The 23990-nt window shown below is 48.6% G+C and overlaps 1 protein-coding gene across 4 annotated transcripts in view; it reads right to left on the bottom strand.

Moving 5' to 3' along the window:
- Window positions 1–23990, bottom strand: part of LOC126536596 (uncharacterized) — a 330135-nt gene that overhangs the window by 54633 nt on the left and 251512 nt on the right. For all 4 annotated transcript variants that reach the window (XM_050183626.3, XM_055073532.2, XM_050183627.3 and 1 more), the window contains one exon: window positions 13487–13623. The gene's annotated coding sequence lies outside the window, so the exon portion shown is untranslated. The remainder of the gene's footprint in view (window positions 1–13486; window positions 13624–23990) is intronic.

The raw sequence follows: 23990 nt of genomic DNA, 5'->3' as shown, positions 1-23990 counted from the left end.
GCTTATTTCAGATGTGGCCACATGACCAGTAAACGTTGGTTCCTGCCGTTAAAACACTGGCACGAAGCTCTAATCTGAGCTGAGACTCGCTCCAGCAAAAAAAAAAAAAAAAAAAAAAAAAAGAAGAAAAAGGAAGAAGTCAAAAGTTAGCAGTACACGTATCACTTACTACACATCAGGAAAAAAGAAGTTTAAACACAAATACAAAAGTCTTGACTTCCTCGGGATATCCTTTGCAATTCTAATCAAATAAGTTGGTTTTCTTCTAAGCTGTCGCTGCAGCGAACGTTCAGAAGAAAGTACGGAAGGGCGGAAAGTATGCGCAATCCTCGAAAAGGCACCAGTTCAGGGTCCAGCGGGGCGAACAGCGAGATTTGCACATAGTTTCGCGTTGGGACACAGCTTCTTCTCGAGGCACCTTATGCTCTAAGCGCGGAAACCGCTAGTTGTTGGACCACGGGCCGGCGCGCGCGCTTTCTTTCTATCGTTCCTCATCATGGTCCAGTTCCTAAATCCGCGAAACAAAGGAAATAGAAAGGAACTTAACCAGAGAGAAATGCCGGAAACATTTCGGCCGATATTAATGTATCTCGCCGCGAAGGGCGAGAATAAATCGCGTACAGTAAAACCCACGGGGTGAAGCGGCGAAATAAATAAATAAAAATAAATAAACAAATAAAAAAAAGAAAAGGCGAAAGCGAGGTCACTTTTAACTTCAGCTCATTAGTAAATGCCAGACACGGCCTAGCGCTAATTTCCATTAACGGCTGCGCTTTCATTCAACCTTCATTTATTCTTTTTTTTTCTCTTCGCCCCCAAACAAGTCTCTCATTTCCTCACCCACGCCACGGCCTACGCGAGTTGATTGTGTTTACTTACTGGTGCCTAAAATGTGAGCTTTCAGCTTTCGGGCTTTGAGCTCCGGAGCGTGAAGCGAGAAATCAGGGCGGCGTGTAGATCACGAGAACGAAAAAAAAAGAGAAAAGAAACGAAAGGAATATACACAAAAGACAGAAAAAAAGCGCGGCACGGACTAAGCAAACGCCGCTGTTAGCCTTGCTTAATTCAGCGTGCTCAGCATAGGGTCGGGGTTTTCGCTGCTGCTGTATCGTTCGACTCGCTGTAACGAGCGGAAGCGAATCGGGTAAACCGTGAGTCGGCAGGAATTACACGAGAGACGACAAAGGAAAATGATAAAACGAACAGAATTGATAGTTGAACACTGCTGTTAGACACACGCACAAACGAACAAACAAGAAAGAAATCATGCACAAACAGAAAGATAATCTTTTATTGAACGATGAGTGGCAACGAGGAAGTGAAAGGCGGAAAATTTCGTTTCTCTTACTCTCAAAAAAGGAAATAAAGAAAAAATGAAAGAACATGACAAAATAGCGGAAGTTTTAAAGTAAACGACGATGTCGTTACCTTGTCGCGCGAACAGTTTTGGTTTCTTAGGCTGAAAGTAGACTTTCAGCGACATCGCGAGACGGCAGCTAACCAAATTAAAGTCCAATACTGCGCTCGTTATATGCATCAAACACGCAGGTTATAGTTAGAGGGGGGAAATCAAAGCGCACATTGATTTAACTGACGCGCTCCTTTCTTGTTTTTTCATATTCTTTCGTTCTTTTTCTTCCGTGTGCGCGTGTAACGAGTGCAGTGATTAACTTTGCATTTATAAATCTAGAGTGGCCCGCTTGAGGGCATTATTCAAACTTGCTGACGCGCTGTCGACATTGAAAGTTAACCAAACACGCGAATCCCTAGAGTAAAGCAAAATTTCCTCGTAGCCAATCCGTCAGCCCTAGAATTGACAGGTTGGGCCTGTACACCACGTTAGAAGAACCATAGCGCGAACCTCATTTTCCGGGCTGCGCAGGCAAGCCACGCGAATGCTTAATATATATATATTTATATATATATATATATATATATATATATATATATATATATATATATATATATATATATATATATATATATATTTGTTTTGTTGGCTCCCGTGTTCTGAAGGCTCACGCACTCAGACGTGCGCAAACACAAAGGAAGAGCGAGTTCGAGACAACTGTACGGCCGGAAGCAGCAGGAAATCTCGTTGAGAGAAAAGTTCGAGGTGGAAATAAAGCAACACCGATTCTACACGGGCACGTGAACAGCAACAACGAACAAACAAGGAGGGGCTAAACCAATTTTAGCATGGGCAAGGAACCGAGACTGCAGCGGTATATGGCGGGATAAACTCGAACGTTCAATTTTTTAACCGAGTGCCCGTCCGATTCGACTGCCGACATACATATTTATTCTCGACTTGTTCGACTATAGTTTAGTTAGACGAAGTGCGCGATGCCCGCCTCGATCTGTTTGCCCGACAAATAAAGCGAACAAGAAATTAAGAAGACCCCCCCCCCAAAAAAAAGAAAAAAAAAGTAAAAAAAATAAAGACGAAATTCCACGAACGAGTAGGCGATGTGGATGCGCCTCCGAAGGAATGGCAGAGAGAAGAGACAAAGAAGAGGTACGTCTCGGGAACGGCGTATGTGAGGGGCCTCTCGCAAATAAGAATTACGCTGCCCCACAGAGGGGGGAAGCGACCGCTACAGGGGCTGGCCGAAGAATCGTGGTCTCGCATGTGTGTACGACCTCCTTTTCTTGCAACAGTACTCTTTCGCAAAGGGTACGAACAGACCGGGAAGTGAAAGAATAAACAACCGGGCGGCACAACGAAAGCATAAAGAGCGCGGGAAAGCGGGGAAGGGCGATCCACAGCTGCCGAAACTGTTGCGTTGAGTGCACGGTTCGCGCGTGAGCACCGGTAGCGTCCCGTCCACCCACACGGGGAGTTCACCGGCAGAGCCACTCTCGCTTCCACCGCTTTCGCGCGGGTGTACATGTCGCGCAGCGAGAGCGGCACGAATTAAGTGGCACTCGCGCTGGAGATGGATGCGGAGAGCCATCCGAGATGACGTCATCGCAACATTTTCTCTTTCTCGCTCTGTTCTGCCAGGCAAGAACCACGTACACGACGCGTTCGGTTTACGTTACTAATAATTTTTAATTGCTTGTTTGCTAGTTTCTTTCTTTCTTTGTTTCTTTCTAGGAGCGCCAGTTGCCATATACGCGCTGTACGCAGTCGCCTAAATATTGAGCGCGCTCGCGGACTGTGTTTTGCGACGCTCGACTTAATTTTCCATCTTTCTTCACATTTCTTCGTCATCGCCTCGCACAAAACCACCACGTCACCGTTATCGACGGGACGTGCCACTGCGCGATAAGAAAATAACAATGCGAAATGAAATAGATCGTTACTAAATACAGCCTCAGAACATCATGACTGCTTGAATGGCGCGATGATTAATAAAACAGCTCTAAGGCGAGGACAAGTAATTTCAAGGTATTGCTCATAACGTTGTTTTTATTTCTCGTTCCCTTCGCGCTGTATCCGAATCGTGCCAGCAACTATTCCAGTGATAACTTCATTGCGTTTGGGTCTAACATCTCGAAGCTACGCGTGGTCTACGAGACGCCACATTGGAGAACCCTGAATGAAATTACGCCGATCGGGGCTCAGCAGCGTGAGCCGTACCTAGCGCAATATTTTCCTTTGCATTTTGCTCCTTTGAAAATGCATCGGGCGTCGTAGGGAATCGAACTCATGTCCTACTGTCTAGCAGCAGCAGGCGAAACCCACTGCGCCGCTACAGAGAGGAAAAGAATAAAGATAGAGAAGAAGAAGAAGAAGAAGAAGAAACTTTAGTAAAGAATAGTCCGGCAGTTCTTGATGTGGTGGCCTCAGGTGACGGCTCGAAGTTCTTGGACTCGAGCGGCATCTTTGGCTTGCCGGACGGCCCAGAGCTGGTCTGCCAGCTCTGAACTTCTGATAGCCGCCTCCCAGCGGCGGCGACGCCTACGGAGAAGGTCCCCGGCGGCTCCCGCATCCGGGGCGGCGTCGGGAAGAACGGAGCTCGAGCCTTCTCCTACTCTGGCAACAGCCGCGATTCTGGACGCGTCGCCAACGGAGCTGCTTTGATTACCGTTGTTGCCGGCACACTCCCAGAGCATGTGTGACAGCGTTGCTCTGTGTCCGCATGCTTTACACGCGTCTGTTGGATACAGACTCGGATAGCAGTGGTGTAAGATAGCGGGGCTAGGGTAGGTGTGTGTCTGTAGCAAGCGTAATGTTACGCTTGCTACAGAACACACCTACCGCAGAAGGAAATAAGCAGCAGGGGGCCATTTGAACTGGCTACGCCCAGGTTGTTGGCGAGGCCCTAATAGCTTCAGTTACGGCAGTAATAAAGTGCAGCGTACTGTTCATGGCTCAGCACGCTAATAGCTATGTTTGTATTTGCTCTAGCGCACTTATAGAACATGGCCCCCGACAACACTAAAGCTCAGAAAAAAAATTAGAACACGAATAATATCTTAAGCACGAGCTGCCTATTGAATATTATGAAATAATTAGGAAGACAACAAAAAATTCTATAAGGTGCATCATTTGCTTAAAAACAAGCAAAAAAGAGATAGCTCACTGAGAATGCAATATTTAGACAATGCTGTACCTGACAATAATTATGCAACAACAAGCATAAAATATTACGGAGGCGACGCCTACTCTACGTGTGCTTTTAGCAGAGTAGCAGAGTGTTCGCACTAGATTCGCTAAAGTGCCGGCCGGAATTCCATAGCTAAACCAGTCTGATGCGTCACACCACCATCCTAATCAACTATATAAATAAAAACGTATTTTATTATCAAATCGCGGAGTTCATACACGCCGAGAATTATCAGCCAGGGTCAGCTAGGATGCTGGAAAACGAAATAAGTGCGATCCCTCCCCCCTCCTTTTTTTAAATTTCTGTCTTCGTACCGAAGCCCCTCCAGTGCTTCAAGTGTTGCAAGATTCGCCACGTAAAGGGTGTCTGCGTGAACAAAGTCGTGGGTCCGCGGTGCTCTGAGTCCCATTCAGAAGACGCCTGCAGCACACATGTTCTAAAGTGCCCAAACTGCAGTGGTCCTCACAAGGCCTCGTCAAAGGATTGCCCGCGGGTGCGGCAGGAATTCGCGATCCTAAAACAAATGGCGCGGGACATTCAACGCACCGAGAGGCTGCTGCCGCTGTTCGGCGACGTCGCCATCGACACCGAAAACTTTCACGAAATTCCGCAACTGCAGATAGGAACACGCCAGCTAACGTCAGAAGGACTGCCGCATCACCGCACAGCGCCACCAAGACAGATACAAGGAAATCAAACAAAGCGGAGAGGCTCGCCCGTCCTGAAGAATGGCCTGAGCTACCGAGGGCACAACTCCCTGCTAAGTTACCTCACACCGCACCGACTTCGACGGCTTCGGCAACTTTTGAAGCTACGCGGGCTGATGACCTCCAGGTCATCAACATTATGCGGTCGCTCATGAATGCCATTCGGGTTATACTTACCAACGTGAGATCTTCGTCTGCACAAAGCGCGCTACAGGCGCTGGACTCTTTGAGTCCAGTACTTGCAGCTCTTGGTTAAAATCATGGCTCTCCAGAAGCCGTCGTTTCGTGACGAAGTCCGGAACGCGTCGATATTGCAGTGGAACGCCAGAGGACTTAAGTCACGTATGACGGACTTTCGACAGTTTGTGTTCACAAATAAGTTCCCAGTCATCGTCATCTGCGAGCCCCTATCAGATAACATCAGACTATCCGGGTATTAATGTTTCCAGTCCGTCACCCACGGAGAATGCAGCAAGATCATCGTATTCATACGAAGTGACCTTACGTATGTCCATCATCCAGTGCCACCTGACCAAGAAAACCAGTACGTATGTCTGGCATTGAAAAAAGGCAAGCTCACTTTCACATTAGTTGGAGCCTACATATCGCCCTCAAGCCGGGTGGACTGCGAGCGGTTACGGCGAGTCACGACAGCGACTCCACAGCCTTTTGTGATTACTGGAGATTTTAATGGCCACCACCATCTCTGGGGAAGTTCTAAGATAAACTCGCGAGGCAGAAGATTAGTGTCATCTGCCTCTGAACAATTACTGTGCTTGTTAAATGATGGAAGCCCCACCTTTCTGCGTGGAACTATCTACTGTAGCTGCCTGGACCTCACCTTTGTTTCACGCTCCTTCACTAGAAAGGTCAGGTGGTTTCCGAATATTGAAATGCGGGGAAGTGACCACCTACACACTTATCTTAGGATTGAAGGGCTGACGAACTCCAAGTTACCCGGCGTTACACAATGCATCGACTGGCCAATATTCAAACCAACTGTCGAAGACAACTGTAGTGATGACTTGTCCTCTAGCCTAGAGGACATCATAAAAGGTGCCCTAGAGGCTGCGAAACATTCGCTTCCGAGAACGTATACACGCACCGATTACGACATTGAGCTAAAGAAGCTTCGTGCAATTCGTCGCCGTGAAGAGCGGAGATACAGGCACACGAAGTCGGTACATGACTTGAGGTTGGCCAGAAGAACCCAAAAGAAAATTCAGCGTCGCATGGACAAACTCGCATCGCAAAGATGGAAGTCATTCTGCGAGTCTTTGGATCCACGAAAACCTTTGTCTCACATATGGAGAACTGTTCGTGGTCTCCGTGGAACCCCTCAGCAGCGCCACCCTTTTAAGTATTTGGCCCTTCACCAACAATGCAGCGAGATTGACGTCGCGGAAGCTCTCTGCAGGAGGATTGCTGGCGAAACTAGTTCCGCTGGAACATCGACGCTCCACCACTCACCGATTTCACGCGACCCCCGCATGGACTGTCCTTTCTCCATGGAGAAACTCGAAGCTGCACTGGCATTGTGCAAGCGTTTATCTTCACCAGGACCCGATCGTATAACCTACCGTGCCCTATGTAATCTTGGCGAAGAGGCTCGGAAGGTGCTCCTGCTCTTGTTCAACAGCTCCTGGCAGACAGGTACGGTTCCGCAGGAATGGAAGACCAGTCGCCTAATTACACTGCTCAATCCTGGCAAGTCACCTGTAGACATTGTGTCGTACCGACCAATTGCGCTTGCCAGTTGCATCGGAAAACTAATGTAGAGGATGGTTCTAGCACGGCTAGAAAGTATGGTACCTCGCACATTACCAGGTATATCCAGAAGCAGTGGCCGGTTTCAGGCGTGGCCGTTCTTCCATTGACAACGTTATCGACTTGGTGACATACGTCGAGCACCAGAAGTCCTGCAAAAGATTATCTGCTGCCTGTTTGTGGATGTTAAAGGAGTGTACGACAACGTAATGCACGAAGCGATTTTCAACGCATTAGAGACAGTAGGACTTGGCGGCAAAGTCTATTTTTGGATAAGTAGCTATCTACATAGGAGATCCTTTTTCATACTTACCGAGGATGGCCCGACCTCCCCGCATTACAGTAACCGTGGGGTGCCTCAGGGCGGAGTACTGAGCCCAACGCTCTTCAGTCTAACACTCATTGGCCTTGCCGACATCCTGCCATGCACTGTTAGGCTCTCCATCTATGCCGACGACATTTGCATTTGGACGTCGGGTGTGACACGACTGCAACTTCGCGCGCGGCTTCAGAAGGCAGCCACTTTAACATCATCCTACCTTCGAGAACAAGGACTTCATATATCATACGAAAAGTGTGCAGTGGTGGCGTTTACCAGGAAATTAATGTCTCCATACGTGATACCCGTCGACAGACAGCTGATCTCGTACAGCACGAGTCACAGATTTTTGGAGGTGGTCATTGACAAAATCTCTCCTGGACCTCTCATGTGAATTATGTGAGAAAACGCTTGACAGGAATTTGCCATATGTTCAAGTTCCTTGCAGGAAAGACCTGGGGAGTGACAATACAATCCATGCTGCAACTGTAGAGGGTCCTCTTTATTGGATTCCTGCGGTACAGCTTACCGGTCATGTCCAACACCTGCAGAACTAACCTGAATATAATCCAAAGCATCCAAGCCCAAGCCCTCAAGATATGCCTTGGTCTACCGCGGAGTGCGTCAACGACTGAAGTTATTGCAGTCGCTCAAGATTCCACTATTAGAACGCACATTAGCATTGAAACAATGCGTGTGCACATAAGACACTTCGCCCGGACCCCTACCCACCACCTCGCAAGTCTCCCAGTAGATAGGCCCCACACGACAGTCAGTGCGACTGTCTTCGCGCACCATGCGTTTCTCAGGTCAGGTTACACACCTACAAACAAGGCGCACAAGACTGCACAGACTAAACCCGTCACTTCAACTCAGACCTCGAGCCGGTCTACACCGACGTGAAGCGTCTCTTCTGTGTCGGTTATGGCTTGGAGTTGCTTTCACGAATGCCTACTCAGCACTAATTGGAATGGCTGATAGTCCTGCATGTGATGTTTGCGGATGCGAGGAGAACATTGAACACTTATTGTGCCATTGTCCTAAATTTCAAGCACAAAGACAATCTTTGTCCGACACATTGATGAAATTAGATTATCGCCCTCTGACTGAACAGATGTTACTAGAGCACCGTCCCGACCGATCATCAATCAGCTCAGAAGGCAGTGAAGGCACTTTTATGCTTTCTCAAAACTTCTGGTTTGCGCGAGCGTCTTTAACTCAAGTGCTATCCGTACACGTACCTACACCTTCTCTCTCCCTTCTCTCGCTTCCCCTTCTTCCTTCCCCCAGCGTAGGGTAGCTAACCAGACTATTGACTGGTTAACATCCCTGCCTTCCTATATTACTCTCTCTCTCTCTGCCTTCGTTTCTGGAAGCTGTTTTCACCGCACATGAAATATTTATGCAAAGAAGCCGACCGACGAAAGCTTGCACGCAGGCTGGGTAAAAGAATAACAAGAGCAGCTAAAGCAAACACAATATAAACTCGGATGCATAAAATATATCTTTTTAATTCGACGAGGAGTGCACCGGCGAGTAATCCTGCTCACTAAGATAAGATAAGATAGATAGATAGATAGATAGATAGATAGAGATAGATAGATAGATAGATAGATAGATAGATAGATAGATAGATAGATAGATAGATAGATAGATAGATAGATAGATAGATAGATAGATAGATAGATAGATAGATAGATAGATATACCCGCACGACTGTTTAATGTGGACTTGGGTTTATAAAAGATAGGACAGGTCATGCCTCTGCGTGCTTCGTAGCAAATGACGTGAGACGCGGCAGGCAAATATGTCCTGTCCGTAGAAGCAAGTGGCCTCTACAAGCCGCGTGTTAAAAAAATCTTTAAATACGGCCGCCTGTTCTTCCCTCATAACGGCATTGAGCAGAAGCTCCAACACAAGCGAACTCTAAGCTACCAACTTCTCGTGCTGAAAGTTTTTAACTTCTAAGAGCGAGGTTTCCATTACATTCACAATGTGGCGAAATATTACGTGTTAAGAACGCCTACAGGAACGTGCGCAATCACTGGAAAGCAGCGCTACGCTTTCAATATGTCGACCAATCGAGAAAAGCACAGAGCTTGGAAATAAGCTTCGCGAGCACGTAATTCGGTTTACATGGGATGAAAGCGGGGGAAAGGCGCCGCAGTTACCTAACGCCCAAGGCATAGCACGATGTGCAGCAATGCGAGAGAGTAGGACTGTGCCGAGTAGGAACAGAGAGCACCGCTTGCGAAAGTAGAGGATAAGGAACGTGCGACTGAAATAAATTGCAGAGAGGGCGAACACGGAGCAAAGAGGAGCGCTACAGATGTACTTATTCCAGCAGTAAGCGTCGTTACGTGAGAGCTTTGCCATTTTCAGCCCCCATGGCGAAGAGTCTGTTTAAATCCCTCGATAACCGCTGCGCTACGCAAAGAGCCAGACCATGTACACTGCTTCCTTAACAGCGGCAAGCGATTCGCCTCTGTGCACTTAACGAAAACGCAGATCAGAGGCGAACACAGGGCCACGGTTTAAAGCAGTGCGAGACTAATAGCGGTGCCACCACGTGCCAGATGCACTGCATGCCTCTTCACGAAAACCTAGTTAAGCAGAGCTCGGCCCAGCGTAAGGCGGGCGAGTAATAACGATTCGCAAAGTAAACCGCCGCGATTCGAGGAGCTGTAAGAGAAACCAAAGCGAATACGGCCGCCTTTTAGGAAAATGCCGAAAACGCACTGCAGCAGCATCGTCTGAGGAGATTGAAAGTGAAAGCCCCGAGATATGTACATTTCACAGCGAATTCAGGAAGAAGCAGAACGCTTATATAACAGCGCTCTTTGAAATGCCACGGCGGCACAAAAGGAGGAAGAAAAAAGTAAGCGACGTACTAGCTGTACAAGAGCGAGCGAGGGAGAGCGTGAGGGATCGCGTGGGCATCTGCTAAGCGACTGCCGGGAAGAAATAATGGACCGTCGGAAACGAGGCCGTAAAAATCTGAATGGCACGTGAAAACGATGCAGCCAGAGGGCAATGCTTATGTACTGCCGGCGGCGCCGCCGCCGCTCTGCAGTGGACCCGGCGGCAGGGCATAAATCGTGAACTTCCTTAAAGAGAGAAAAGCGAATGTTGCAGCTTTGTTATCTGGAGTTGGGGTATTTCTTCTTACGCTTTATATTAGGCATGCCGCGAAGCATGGATAAAAAAATAAAAGCGCCGGCTGGCAGGCAACTTGGACGCGCCGAAGCGCCCGAGGAAGGCTTCGCAACGAAGTAAGAAAAAGCGTGCGCGTGGTACACGTGCACGCTTCGCGCATGCTGAAAACCGTGGCACGAACAAGCAGACAGCGTCAAAAGCACCAGCACGAAAGCGGCGGTATCTGCGAGCGAGGCGAATGCTGGCGAGAACGTTTTCCGCCTCTGCCGTTCCCGCTGCCAGCGCCGCGATGTATAGGGCGAGGCGAAGACGCCGCGAGAACCAAACAATGGAGACAACAAACAAGCGAACCAGTTGCCGAGACAGTAAAGAAAAACAGAAAAAAGAAAAAAAAGGGAACGAGACACACAGAGTGCAGCGTTCACCGCGGTAAGTATGCGTACAAATAAGTGAACAATGAATAAAGGAAATGCAGAAATAGCAGCGGTAAAACGAACTCGGAACAGCGCATGTAGGCGTTAGTGTCGATGTTCGCACGGGCGACCGTGCAGTAGTTGCTTGCTCTCCTCCAACGTGGCTCACTTCTGTCGCCTCGTTCTTCCCAACTACGCGGTTTCACTTCGACGCAAAAAATCTCCGCATTGCGCAGGAACGTCGCACGCGGCGTATGCATGCCACGTGTATGTGTGCATACATTTATATCGCTTGCCAGCTCCGAGCAACAAATCTTATAAGCTTTCAATTTCTCTTTCTCTCTCTCCGCGTTCTGGTTCTTTGCTGCGCCAGGCGACCGACCGATGCGCGCAGTCAATCGTGAAGGCAAGGCGGGACTGAGCGACGGAAAAGAGCCTTAAAAATAAAAATAAAAAAAATAAAAGAAGAGCCAAGAAACACAGGAAAATCTCAGGCTCGCGCCCAAACAGAGAAATGAACGAGCGGGGAAGAGAGAAAGAAAGAAAAAAAAAAGTGAAGGCGTCGTGCCCGGCGGGAAGAAAGATTTTCGGGACGAGCATTGCTTCGAATGAATAAGCCCGAGCCAGTTTAGTACCCAGTCGAGGGTAAAAAAGAAATCGCTCGGCGGCGTCGCGCCATCGCGCGACACACAACTCGTTTCGATGCCCGTCGCTCTTCCTTCCGGATATTTCGGCAGCAGCAAACTTTCGCCGTTCCTTCCTTTTTTTTTTTATTTCAAACGCGCTGCACCGCACGTAGCGGCGGACTATTTTTCGCGGTTTCACAGCGTCCTTTTCTTACGGCACCGCTCTCTCCTCGCCCAGAGCTATGCGCAAGCAGTTGACTCCGGGTTGACAAGCAATCGCTGCAGCAGAAGCAGCGCGCCGTGGCGCCGACCGAAACATTCCCTTGTTCGGCAGCACTACGTCGCCCCGAGGTGTTTCGCGCGCTCGCTGCTGAACGCCCCTCCGCCCTCGCTCCAGCCTCGTTTAGGTGTGCGCATCTTCGTTCTTTTTTCTCGTCACTTCGCACGCTTACAGCGAAATTTTTCTCTTGCTCGATCAAACGGCTTCCTGGCCTGCGCCATTTTTCTCGAGAGAAACTTCGGTCTCGCCGTGCTGCGCTTCATTTCGCGCTTGTGCAATCTGTCTTCCCACCCAACGCGCCGCCAGCAGCCTCCCCCCTCTCCGGCTTCCTCTTTCTTTATTGCTCCTGCATCCACAACGTGTGACATCGGCGCGTCGCCCGGAGAGGCGCCGCGCGAAACGCTTCACGCGAGCGCGCGACGTGTCAGACGGAACGGGCACAAACGAAGCAGCAGCGACAACCATGCAGGACAGACTTGGAGAAGTCTTGGAGACGTGCGCCAAACGGCTGACGCCTGCGCGCGCAGTCGCGAAAGAAGTCTTCTCGCTTTCTTTCGGGGCGCTCCGCGGCTGTCAGGAATGGTAGCGGCGGTTTTTTTTTTGCGTTGCACTAAAATCGCGACGGCTTTCGGATTGCGGAACCAATGACGTGCGCGACCGCCTGCGCTACACATGAGTGCTGCTTCGCGTACAGCATCGAATCATGGAGAACGGTGTCGGCCCTAATTCCAGGACTGCCACGCGTCTCGGATCGAGGGTCGGCTTTTGGGAACAAGCAAGTCTCGTATCTGACGTCCACATTTCTGTTGCAGTAAATCGCTCGCCAAGCAGAGGAATTGAGCTCCTATTATAAAGCTGTGCGCTTGCTCCCGTAGTGTGGCGCGTTCTTTTTTTTTCCCGCATGTCAAGCCTGTCAAAGGATACGGAAAACCACTCAGCCTCCGTTAGTTAGGACTTCAAACTCCGCAATTTCTTTTATTCAAGCATGCTGGACGGGAAGCATCACACGACACGTTTATTAGACAACTAAACAAAACATGCAAACGCTCTGTAAAACAGTTGCATGTAGAAGACGCGGCGGGAAGGGGGCGAATGCCGGTTCTGATAGCAGCACATATTAAAAAGAAAACAGCGCGAACAACAGAAGACGCAGGAAAACGGACAGACACAACCGGAAAAGTTCGAAATGCCTGTTCCTCTTCGTGCGTCTTCTGTTCGCGCTGCCTGACCACTACCCCCCCCCCCCCCCCCCTGCCATTATTTTTTTTTTTTTGTGCATTCTGTTCTTTACCCTTCGTGAAGGCTCTCTGCTGATGAGCACAAGGGCTGCTAATTGTACGTGCACATATATGTACACGAGTAAACGACGCGGGCAATGACATTTCACTGCAGTCGATAGCAATATTATGGTAGTGTTAAGATAACCGAGCTAACAAAACCATTTAATCTTGTCAACCAGTTATATTTCGCTAACATTAATGAGCGTGCACATTCGAAAAAAGAAAAGCAGTAGATGACGATATGCATACTAGCAAAAGGAAAAAGAAAATCAAATCTCTTAGACATCCTTTGGCTGAGGCGAATATTAGCCTCTCCGGCAGTCTGCCTAACAGTCCTCGATTTAGACACTGGCTTTAAAAGAGCGCAGCGTCGAAGCCTCACCTCCGCGAGTAGGAACTGTGCGCACCGTCTCCGGCTCGTGTGTCATCCAGTCGTTGCCGCTGCCCGCCTGGCGAGGCATGCGGCGTCCTCCGCTCAGCCTCCCACCGGCGCTCTTCACCCGGTACGGACGAGGCCGCCTGCACAAGGGGAGTGAAAGCACGTTTACGATATGCATTTAAATCGCGCACGCACGCACGCACGCACGCACGCACGCACGCACGCACGCACGCACAGACAAACGCAAAAACACAGGCACCGGAACACTCTCGACGCGAAAGGGCGCCCATGAAGGCATAAAACTTCCGCACCATTAACCACACACTCATGCGGTGTTCTGAAGAGCGTAGAAAATCGTAAATCCTCTCACGCTGTTACTTTACGACCATGCGCAGGCCAAGCCTTCTTCCTTACCTTTTAAAAAAAATATGTTCTCGATGTGTGCACGGCTCACGTACTCAGCCGATTCATACTTCCAGGAGCGATCTAGTAGCGGAGTTTCACGTCCCAAAGCGACATCGGGGTTAATGTGCGAGATGCCGTAGTGGACGGCTCTGGGTTAATCTCGACCATCTGCGGTACTTTAACGCGAGCCTAAATTACGAGCGTTCGTGCATTCCATCCTCAGCGAAGTGCGGCCGCCGCAGTAGGGAATGGAACCCGCGACCTCGTGTTCAGCAGCAGAACGTCACCACAGCCACTTAGTCGTCGCGGCGGGCGTTGCAGGAGCGAGGCTCGGCACTCCCAAAAAGCAACGAAAAGGAATGTGCCCTCTGCCACCGTTAGCCAGCCGTGAACAACAATGGTCGGCCGAAAATAAAGCAACACCGAAATACCGACCAGCATTGTGTATATACCTGAACTAAGGCTCCGTGTTATCGGCATTTATTTTTCTTCCAATTCGGGGGTTACATATCGATGCTTATTGTTCTCCCTTTGGACCGGTGTTTTCCTGTGTCTAATGTCAATGGCGGAGAGGAATCGATGCTTATCCGGGCTTTTTGCTGCAAGGCGCTCCTTATAGTTCGAGGGGTGAGGATACATAACGCGGCTGACATTACGCAACTTTACACTGAACACGTACCGAACACTCCACACAACTGATCGATGCACCAACGAGTGAAAATAACAACGCAACACTTTCGGGAGCACGAAGTTAGTGCTTGAGGTTGTTGAGCTAAATGGGCATATACACTGCGAGAGTTTTTGTCAGCCATCAGAGCACGCTCCCTGCGGCTCAGGAAAGGGAAGTCCAGAAAACGCGCATTTTGCGTTCGCGCTTGACACGGGGCGATAGCAAGAAAATCGAGAGAAGTTCTTTGAGGGGACCGGCAACTGTTTGCTGCGCGCTCTCCAGAGGCTTCCAAGACATGCTTCAGCCGATATAAAATAATACAGTAAATACTAATATATATATATATATATATATATATATATATATATATATATATATATATATATATATATATATATATATTGTTTTCGCTTGGTCTAGCATCTGTGAAAGCTCGACTTTCGCAACAAGAAACGAAAACCGATTATGCAAGACAAGTAAGTGAAAAACGCGTCTCAATGAGTCGCGCTGACGTAAGGAATCGTGGACTTGAGGTGACCTTTGCCCGTCTTTTTTTCCTCTTTTTTTTTCGGGGCAGCTCAAATACTGGCTTTATCGTTCCTTACAGATTCCTAGCAAATCGCCCCGGGAGTGAATTTTCGGTGTTTATTGGTGTATATACCAAAAGCCCGGGATCCTAATGATAAGCTGCGGCGCATTGCGCAGTAAATAAATAAACAGAATAGTGAAAGCATAAATATCCTGCCACTTCGCCCTAAATTTCCTTTTTCTTTACCAAGAGCTTCAGTTACGTGAACGCTGAAATTGTGCCGAGAAAGTTGAGGTCTTCGAAACGGTCACGCCATAGCTCTTCGAAAACTACAAGTGCAAATCGTCACGCACGAATACAAGTAAATTCTGAAGTTCCAGGTCTATCGTTCGCCTAAGGTAAGAAACAGTATTCCAAGAAATCGCGATCCTTACATTGTATTTCCCGCTTTATTATTATTATTATTATTATTATTATTATTATTATTATTATTGCCACAGCTTCACAGAGAAGTATCGTACACACACTGATCACGAAACGGCACGACAACTTCATAAAAAGCAACGTTGAATCGACGGGTTCACAAATGCAAGTATTTGCGCCAGAGCGCTTTCTCCGTAAACGGCTCCTGCGAGAAGCAAGTCATGGCCAGTTGAGGAAATCACCTATGGCTGCCTATTGGAAGTTCACCCCTCGCTGCATACGACTTTGGCCGTGCGCTCGGTCAAATTAGCGATAAAAGAAATTTCGCGATTGAGACATACTCGAGGAATTTTCATTGCGTCCGCAATCCCTTTGGAACTAGCACAGTGTTCGCGCGACATCATTCACTTAAAAAAGGAATTATGGCGTTTTGCGTGCCAAAACCACGATCTGATTATGATGCACGCCGCAGTGGGGGACTCCGGAAATTTGGACAACTTGGGGTTCTTTAACGCGCACCGAAATCTCAGTGCACGGGTGCTTTCGCATTTCGCGCCCATCGAAATGCGACCGCCGTGGCCGGGATGCGATCCCGCGACCTCGTCCTTAGCAGCCCAACGCCATAGCTACAAAGCAACCACGGTGGGTCATCATTCACTTCAAGGGCTTAGCTATACGAGAAGTTTGATTCGTGGTGGCACAAATATAGCGCACTATAGAGACGGTGAATCACGGATGGATCGATGGATGCGATGAGCGTCCACTTTGGAATGGGATGGTGGGCTGCTCCGCCAAGCTCTTGTTGTTATATTGCCTAGTGTCCTACCTATGTTAAAGAAGAAATAAAGGAAAGGAAAAAAAAACCCCTCCACGATGAAATCCCATATCCAAATTTTCTGACCCCCTATTGTGAACTTTGTTTTTGCACGTCTCCATTTTTTGTCGTTTCCCTACTTTTTTTCCACCAATCTTCCAATCGCCTCTTACTAAACTCTACTGCGGACATGTTTACTTTCTCCATGCTCTTGCTGAACCCAAGGGCTTCAAGGAGGCCAGTGGTGCCTAAATCGACCACCGGGCAGATATCTTCACATTCTAATAAAACATGCTCCATGGTTTCCCTAGCTTTACCGTAGTAAGCACATGCTTCTTTCTTTTTACATCTCGTTTTATAAGTGCATGTTCTAAGGCATCCTGATTTCGCTTCGAAAAGTACTGAGCTGCCCTTTGAGTTATTATAAATATTGTTTTTTTTTCTGATTTCGTTTTTTTCCCTTAAGTAGTTACTCCTAGCAGGTTTTTTTTCCATTGCCGCCACCCGTGAGGTTATCTCAGCCTCTCTGACTTCCCGCTTGACGTTCTTTGTTGCTGTGTTGCTAACCCTTTATGCCGCACATACTTTCTGGTAAGCTTCCTAGTTCTTTTTCTCCACGGTGCGGCTACTCGGTGCACTCAGAAGTGTAGCTATCCGGCGATCTCGTGCTTAGCAGCACAGCACCATAGCCGCTATGCCACCGCGGCGGAAAGAGGTCGGTCTGAGATAGCTCGCTGTAGCCTGCGACCCTTGCACAGAAGGAGGGGGTATGGGGACATAAAGGCATGATGAGGGATAATGACATAGACGAGAGATGCACTACGATGAAGGCAAGTTCAACATTGTGTTGATAAACGTTCAGAAATGTCACCCACGAGGCCAGGTCTTGGCTGCGGTCACTGGCTCAAATGACATTTCAGAAAAAGGCGGATATAAAAAGGCGCGCGAGGAGGCATATTCTGCTAGCAGTCTTTATGGCAAACAGGCGCATCGCAATTCGCACATCCATTCCTAAATTCCGACCCGGCAACAGAATCGCTGGGGAAGCGATCCGAGTAGCAGTGGTCAGAGAGGAAGCGGTTTATGCGCATGCGCAGGCAACGTAAGCCCCAAGGACGCGACCGGGCAGGGATCGAAGGAAAGGGAGGTGCCATGAAAAGACGGAAGAAAGGGAAGGCAAAAAAAAAGAAAAGAAATACAGCTAGCGAAGTACGGCAAAAAACAAAAAAACGGCCGCAGGACAACATTTCCTTGATGCCCGCAGTGCTCTGTCACACTTTGCATAATAGGGAAACGGAGTCGAGAGGAGGTAGCGGTGGTGAAGAGGACTCCGCAGAATAAGATGGAGACGCACTAAAGGAAATTCTCGGGGAGGTGAGGAGACTAGACATGAACGGTCCACAGCAAGCGAGGGCGGGTGCCCACGCACAGAGAGAGAGAGAGAGAGAGAGAGAGGCGCGCCCCAATGCATACAGGACAGGGCAGGCGCTAAGATGGAGAAAACTGCCTGAAATTCGAGGAGGAAGAGATGCCCTTAAAGAAGAACAATGTCATGCGATAAATGAAAGGAAATGCGCTCGCCAGAGCGTGCCGAGATGAATGGCACGTCGAACGGAGTCGAGGGAACGCGAGCAGTTTCTTAGCACTTTCTTATACTCGTACATACATCTATATGAGAACCTTCGAAAAATCGGGCACGCGAGGGCGGCGTGGCCCTTATTTTTCTTCCCGCTCCCGGTTCGCCAGAGGGGTGCGTATTAGCATTGAGAGAGCCACCGCCGGCACGGCTGCGCGTTTCACTTTCGCCAAATGTATTTCGCCATGTAGCTGCCAGTTCGATTTGCTATGCAAATCAGTCATAACGGAGCAAGGCTGCCCTTGCATGGCGCCGCGCGCGAGGACGTTTATTTACAAAGCAAATAACGGCACTTGCTTTCTCGCATAAGTAACTCAACAAAAGACGCAAGCAGCATGTATATATACAGCTGTGGAAGAATGTCTGAACACGGTGACATTCAAATCCCGCAAGGTCGCAGAAGCGACAGAAAGAAAGAAATACCAAAGAAACGGAACGAGTGGGAGTCTCTTCAAAGACAAGAGCCAAAATCGTATCTGCATTAACCGTCGCCGTGAAGGAGCTGCTGCTAAGTTAATTTGCCGCGCGCTCCCGGTTCCCCTGGATGCACAGGCAGCAACGTCCCGGACGCCGATCCGTATTATGCAGAAACTTGAGAATTAAATGACACCCCAGCCTCGGCATCAGGGACGTTGAGTCAGAGGAAATAATGCCACGACAGCATGCGCTTCGCTTTCGGCGCGTTTTCCTTTTTCTTTTTTTGGCACTAGGCGGCAAAGCGGATTAAGCAGCACTGCCTTGCCAAACTTGTCCCTGAACGCGTCAAGGAACGGCCTTGAATGTTTATGAATACGTAATACACCAAGAACGGGCGCTCACCTCGCGCAGGTTTCGTAATAATTTGTGTCAGCAAGATAGAGAAAGAAAAAGACGAAATGATGACAGGGTGCTCATAGCGACAAACGAGGGCGCGGGGACTGCCTATCAGAAAAAAAGAGTACTCTGCAGAACTCTCTCTTCTTTTTTTTCCATCTCTTTGTTTTAGCGTGTGCTATAAGGAACCGCTGATGCCAGAAAGCGTGCTTGACTTCTCGTGGTTGTATCCTGCAGAATTCAATAATGAACTGTTCTCATGCACGCTTTGCAAAACTCTTAGAGGCGTTTATGCGTGCCTTAATCCTGTGCAGTCTCTCGGGGCTTCTGCTGCCGCAAGAACTTGCCCTGTTGCGCGCCCGTGAATAAGAAAGCCCCCGCTACCTGCACGGGATTCATGAGCTCACCTGAGAATAAAAATAAATTGTAGAGGGTCGCCCCCCCCCCCTCCCCCCGTCTCAAAAACACGAAAGAGACACGTTGTAGGTGAATTTTACGCCGGTAAAGCGCTCTTTCAAAACCATTTGCATTCATGTGACAAAAACTATTGAGCAGTCATCCAGAAACCGCGAAACAAAATTGTCTTTCTTGACACAGAAAGTTGGGCAAACACGGACGGAAATAGAAGCGAAAAGGGCTACACAAACGCCGACTATCAACTCAGGTCGCACAGTGGCGGAAAAGAAGGAATCTCCGTTCCTCTTAAATTTCGTGCCAAATCCTTAGCGCCGGTATGTCACTGAGACGTCATGTATTTCAATGTATCATCTCGTACGTGGCGATAAGATACTCAGGCGCAAAGAAAGCTGGAGTTATTTCCTAAGTTAAATATTTGGTCTCTGCAGAATGCAATGTGGTGTTTTACCTATAAACATACCGCTACAGACCCGAATCGGATGCTACCAGTATCAACGCTAGGCCACGGCGAACTTGTTCGGGGTCAACTTCAGGGCGGTGTCGCTATTCGTCTTTCGCTTGCGAGCATTTTCTTGCTTACCAAGCAAATCTCCTCTTGATCTAAGGGTAGTCATTTGAAAATTGCAGGTGCGCAAGTTGGTATTACAGCTCAGTATTCTTGTTAGGCGCCCATGTAAGTACTACGAACAGCGGTTTATGACTGACCTGACGACGGCGCCAAGAGCTACGTTTATACAAGAACCTAATCAAGTCGGGTGGAGTCGGATTATCAGGCAAAAATCCGGTCATCGGATTAAAGTAAACGCTAGAGGATGGGCCAAGAGGAAGAGTCGAGGTGAGTTTGGTCAACTCGACTGCAAGGGATGGGATGGCCCACTCGATCCGCTTGGCAAAATGCATGCAAAGCGGTAGGGTCGTGCTCGGTCAGCTCGACACCTGACTCGACCCGCTCGCGTCGAGTTCAGGCAAACGAAGCTAAAGATAACGACGACGACGCAGAGGCTTACACATCGCGGTACAGAGATTGGACCTCCGGGCAGGGAGGAACAGTTATCGTTTCTGGCGAACTTTTCTGTCAAGACGGTAGCTGCGGAGCACTCCCCGAAAGCTGGTGAAGGTAGCTGTTACCAGATATCGGTGTAAAATATGTGGAGTTGTACAATTTCAGAATCAAGAAATATGTGAACAGTGAGGCTCTACATCTGATTCGGATCTGCAGGACATCTCGAGGTAATTAGTGGACAAGAAGGCGAAAGAGACGAGCGGTTGCAAAAACGCACCTGTGCCCATCTCTGGGTGCACGCCAAGGAAGCACAGACGGACGAAACTGTCCGGAGCGCTCCAGTACTGCGCCTCACAAAAGTTCGCGTGGCTTTTGTATACTTTTCGGTGCTCATCAATCAATGGAATCAAACTTGAACGCCATGTACTCGGAAGCGAAGGAGCCAGTCGTCACCGTAGCGCTTCGACAAACAGAAAACTTTAAAATAATCATAATAATACAAGCTTCGAAATATGCTACTGAAAGACCGTAATTATGGTAAAGGGCACAGCGCGAAAAGCTCCAAGGCCGACAGAAGAGTGGACACCACAAGCGCTTGTAAGGTCTTTAAAGCTCTCGCTAATAAGCAAACTAAATGAATTTCTGCGTACATAGAGTGAGAATAGCTCAACACCTCGAGGATGCAAAAGAAGAAAACAAATCACAGCGCACTGACACACCATCGCTGCGCTTCTTCACTCTCGCTAATGGATTGCAGCTGCACGCAGCCGAAGCACTGAATGGAATTAATGAGACTGGCCGTAAAGGGGTCGGGCAAGGAGAGGCAGCGCAGTACGCGCGGCGAGCGACAAACACGTCGGGCACGTCGTCCCGGCGACGCCTCCCGCGCTGCAGCTTGCCCGCCGGCAATCATCTCGGAGAGACGTCGATGGACGCCCACCAACACACTCCACAATGAGGCGCCGGCCAAGACACAATGAATGCGCCCCGGAAAAGGAAGGGCGGCGATGCGCGGAAGGGTCCACCACGGCGGCAAATTTTCCCCGCGATGGCCAAGATGGCGGCGAGCCGAATGAGACTCGTTTGCTGCAGGCGGCAGGGGAGTTGGCCGGCCCTGTCAGCAGCCGTGCAATAATAATACCCGCCTATGCGTCGCTATTCCCGCCGCGATGTCTAACAAGCTGACCCCCCCCCCCCCCCTTCTTCCGCCTCCTCCCACCTTTTCGTGCTCTACTTTCTACTTTTCCCTCGGAGATTCTGCGAACGCAAGGTCGCCGACGTGCGTGATGCGAGAATGTCTGTACGCATCCGCTTTACTTTGTGAGCAGCAATCCCGCGTATATTCCTCTGCAAGAGTTCTCGTGTTTGCGTTGGTCGCTCGGCACACGTCACGAAGCGGCGGCGGTTATGAATGTACTGATGATTACGAAAATGACAACGAGGGTGAGCAAAGCTATGAACGGTATGAAGCGTCCTCCAGGGAAGCTGTCATGCCAGCACCAAAGTCAATTCAGCTTTCGTTAAAACCTCGGGACCTAACGATGAGGTCCGGCATCTATTGGGTGGAGTTTTTCGGTAGCGTTCCAACAGTTCGTCAACAGTACGCTCGTAATCAGAATCAGAACGAGCCCTCATTACGCAGCTCATACTAGAGTGGGTTGTAAAAAAAGGCATCGATCAAGTGTAATAGAGAGAACATTGTTTGCAGACGCAGACGCAATGTGAAGAACAAATTTTGCAAGCAAAATGCGCTGCAAATTCAGCCCTACATTTCCTTCTTTGCTTATAGGACGCGTTTTATCGAATGCATGTTGTCAGAGTACCGAATAGTAAACGCACAGTAGAAATCACGCTGAAGTTGGCAGTTATATAGTGCCATTACGACGACGTTATTAAAACCTACACCCGTTCGCGGCACTCGTCTCATATATCGTGTGGATGATGAAAAAATGAATTTGCGCTAATTTATATATATGCATGTGTGTGTGTGTGTGTGTGTGAAGATCGCAAATTGTGAATTAGCAGTGCAAAGTATAATACGGCGATGTCTACCTACCAATGTCATTTTCTTCTTTTTTTTTTGCTGGAGTTCAAATCGAAAATATCAGTGCATTATTATATTGTAATTAGCTAACAATGTCGATAGTATTCGGATACCGCTTGAAAGGTGTTGCTCGTCACACACGCCTTCGGTACAGTTTATTCGAGTCCAGTATACAGTCGAATTGCCTTAATTCGACCCTGAGGGGGCCGATGAAATTTATCGATTTATCCGGCGGGTAGAATTAAACGCGATGCAGAAAAGACGCCATAACATACCACTGATTCATTTGCGAGCATTTGTTCGGTTCTAACAGGCCTCCGAATCAAATGGAGGACCACTTTATATTTGTCCAAATTAGAAAACTAACGTATAAGTCACATTAAAGCTCGTAAACAAAGGAAAAATCTAACGCACACCAGAGTATTTAGCAAGAAAAATGTGTTGCACAATGGCGGCCGGCTGTTAAAGTCAACTTCGCCGCACCGTTCTTAAAAGTTAGCTTCGCCGCAAGAAGCCTTGTCATGCGACAAAGCATACAAACGGCGTGAAGGCGGTTTTGCTTTGTATCCGATTGCACCACGTAGGCAATTTTCGACCGACAGGCCGAAAAAAGGCGTTTTCGACGGGACATGTGTGCTCAGTGCGTTTACTGCCCCCTAAGCGACGCTGAGACAGACGAAGCCACTAATGGGGTTGCTATTGGGGTAGGAGTCGAGCGCGTGCGTGTTGACTGGTCCAGTTCGAATTATCCGGCGAAGTCAAATTTTAGGATCCAAATAACGCAAGTTTGCATCCATAAATATGCATGGGGGCCGGCCAGGACTTTCGGTCCGGATCGAATTCACCATCGAATTAACCGGAGTCGAATAAACGGAAGTCTATTGTACAGGGATTTGTAAGATGCGTTGACCTGTCGTGGTGGCTCAGTGGTTATGGCGTTCTGCTGGGAAACACGAAGTAGCGGGCTCGATTTCTGACCGCGGCGGGCGCGTTCACAAGAGAGAGGAATGCAAGAACAATCTTGTACTGGGTTTTGGTGCAATAAGCAAACGACGTCAAGATTATTACGGAACCCTCCACTAAGGCGCGTTGCATAAACCTGTGTTGGTTTGGGACGTTAGACACCATCAATCAAGTACAGTTTTGTTGACAATCTATCGAAATAAAAACAGTAATATTTGTCCCCAAGTAAGTTACAGGCCTCCTATGCGGTCAGTGCTATATGCTGAGCGCGTTGCGGAGGCACTGTACACCATGGATAATAATTTTATGTTCCTGATGTCAACTTGAGCTCAGCACAATTCAAGTGAATGTCTGTGCAAAACGTACGGAATTAAACAACTCAACTTTCAACAACTAGACCAAGTCGGCTTGACGGAAAAATCCAAGCTGTCCGACAAGTGTTCAAACAATCTTATGACTGCGTACTTGAAACGTAAGTTTCCTTTGCGAGCCAATTTCAGAATAAAACTATATGGAAGCTACGGGTGAAAAACGAGCTCGCGAGAGAGGAACCCCACATCAGTTTACGCCACTCTCGTGCTTGCGTGCAAACCCTGCCAAAACATAATGGCACATGCGTTCCTGCAGTTCCCCTCACCTCAACTGCGGTCGCTGCAGTGCTAGGAATCGAACAAACTGAAAAAATCGAAAGAAGAAGAAGAAAAAAAAAAAAATCTCACGCGCAAACACACAATGAGGAACGCGTACTGCGCGGAGAAGCATGCGCGGGTAAGCTCAGCGCGCGGCCAAA

The sequence above is a fragment of the Dermacentor andersoni genome, chromosome 4 (genome assembly GCF_023375885.2).
Source record: "Dermacentor andersoni chromosome 4, qqDerAnde1_hic_scaffold, whole genome shotgun sequence".
Lineage (NCBI taxonomy): Eukaryota > Metazoa > Arthropoda > Arachnida > Ixodida > Ixodidae > Dermacentor > Dermacentor andersoni.
This window is presented reverse-complemented; position numbering and strand designations above follow the sequence as displayed.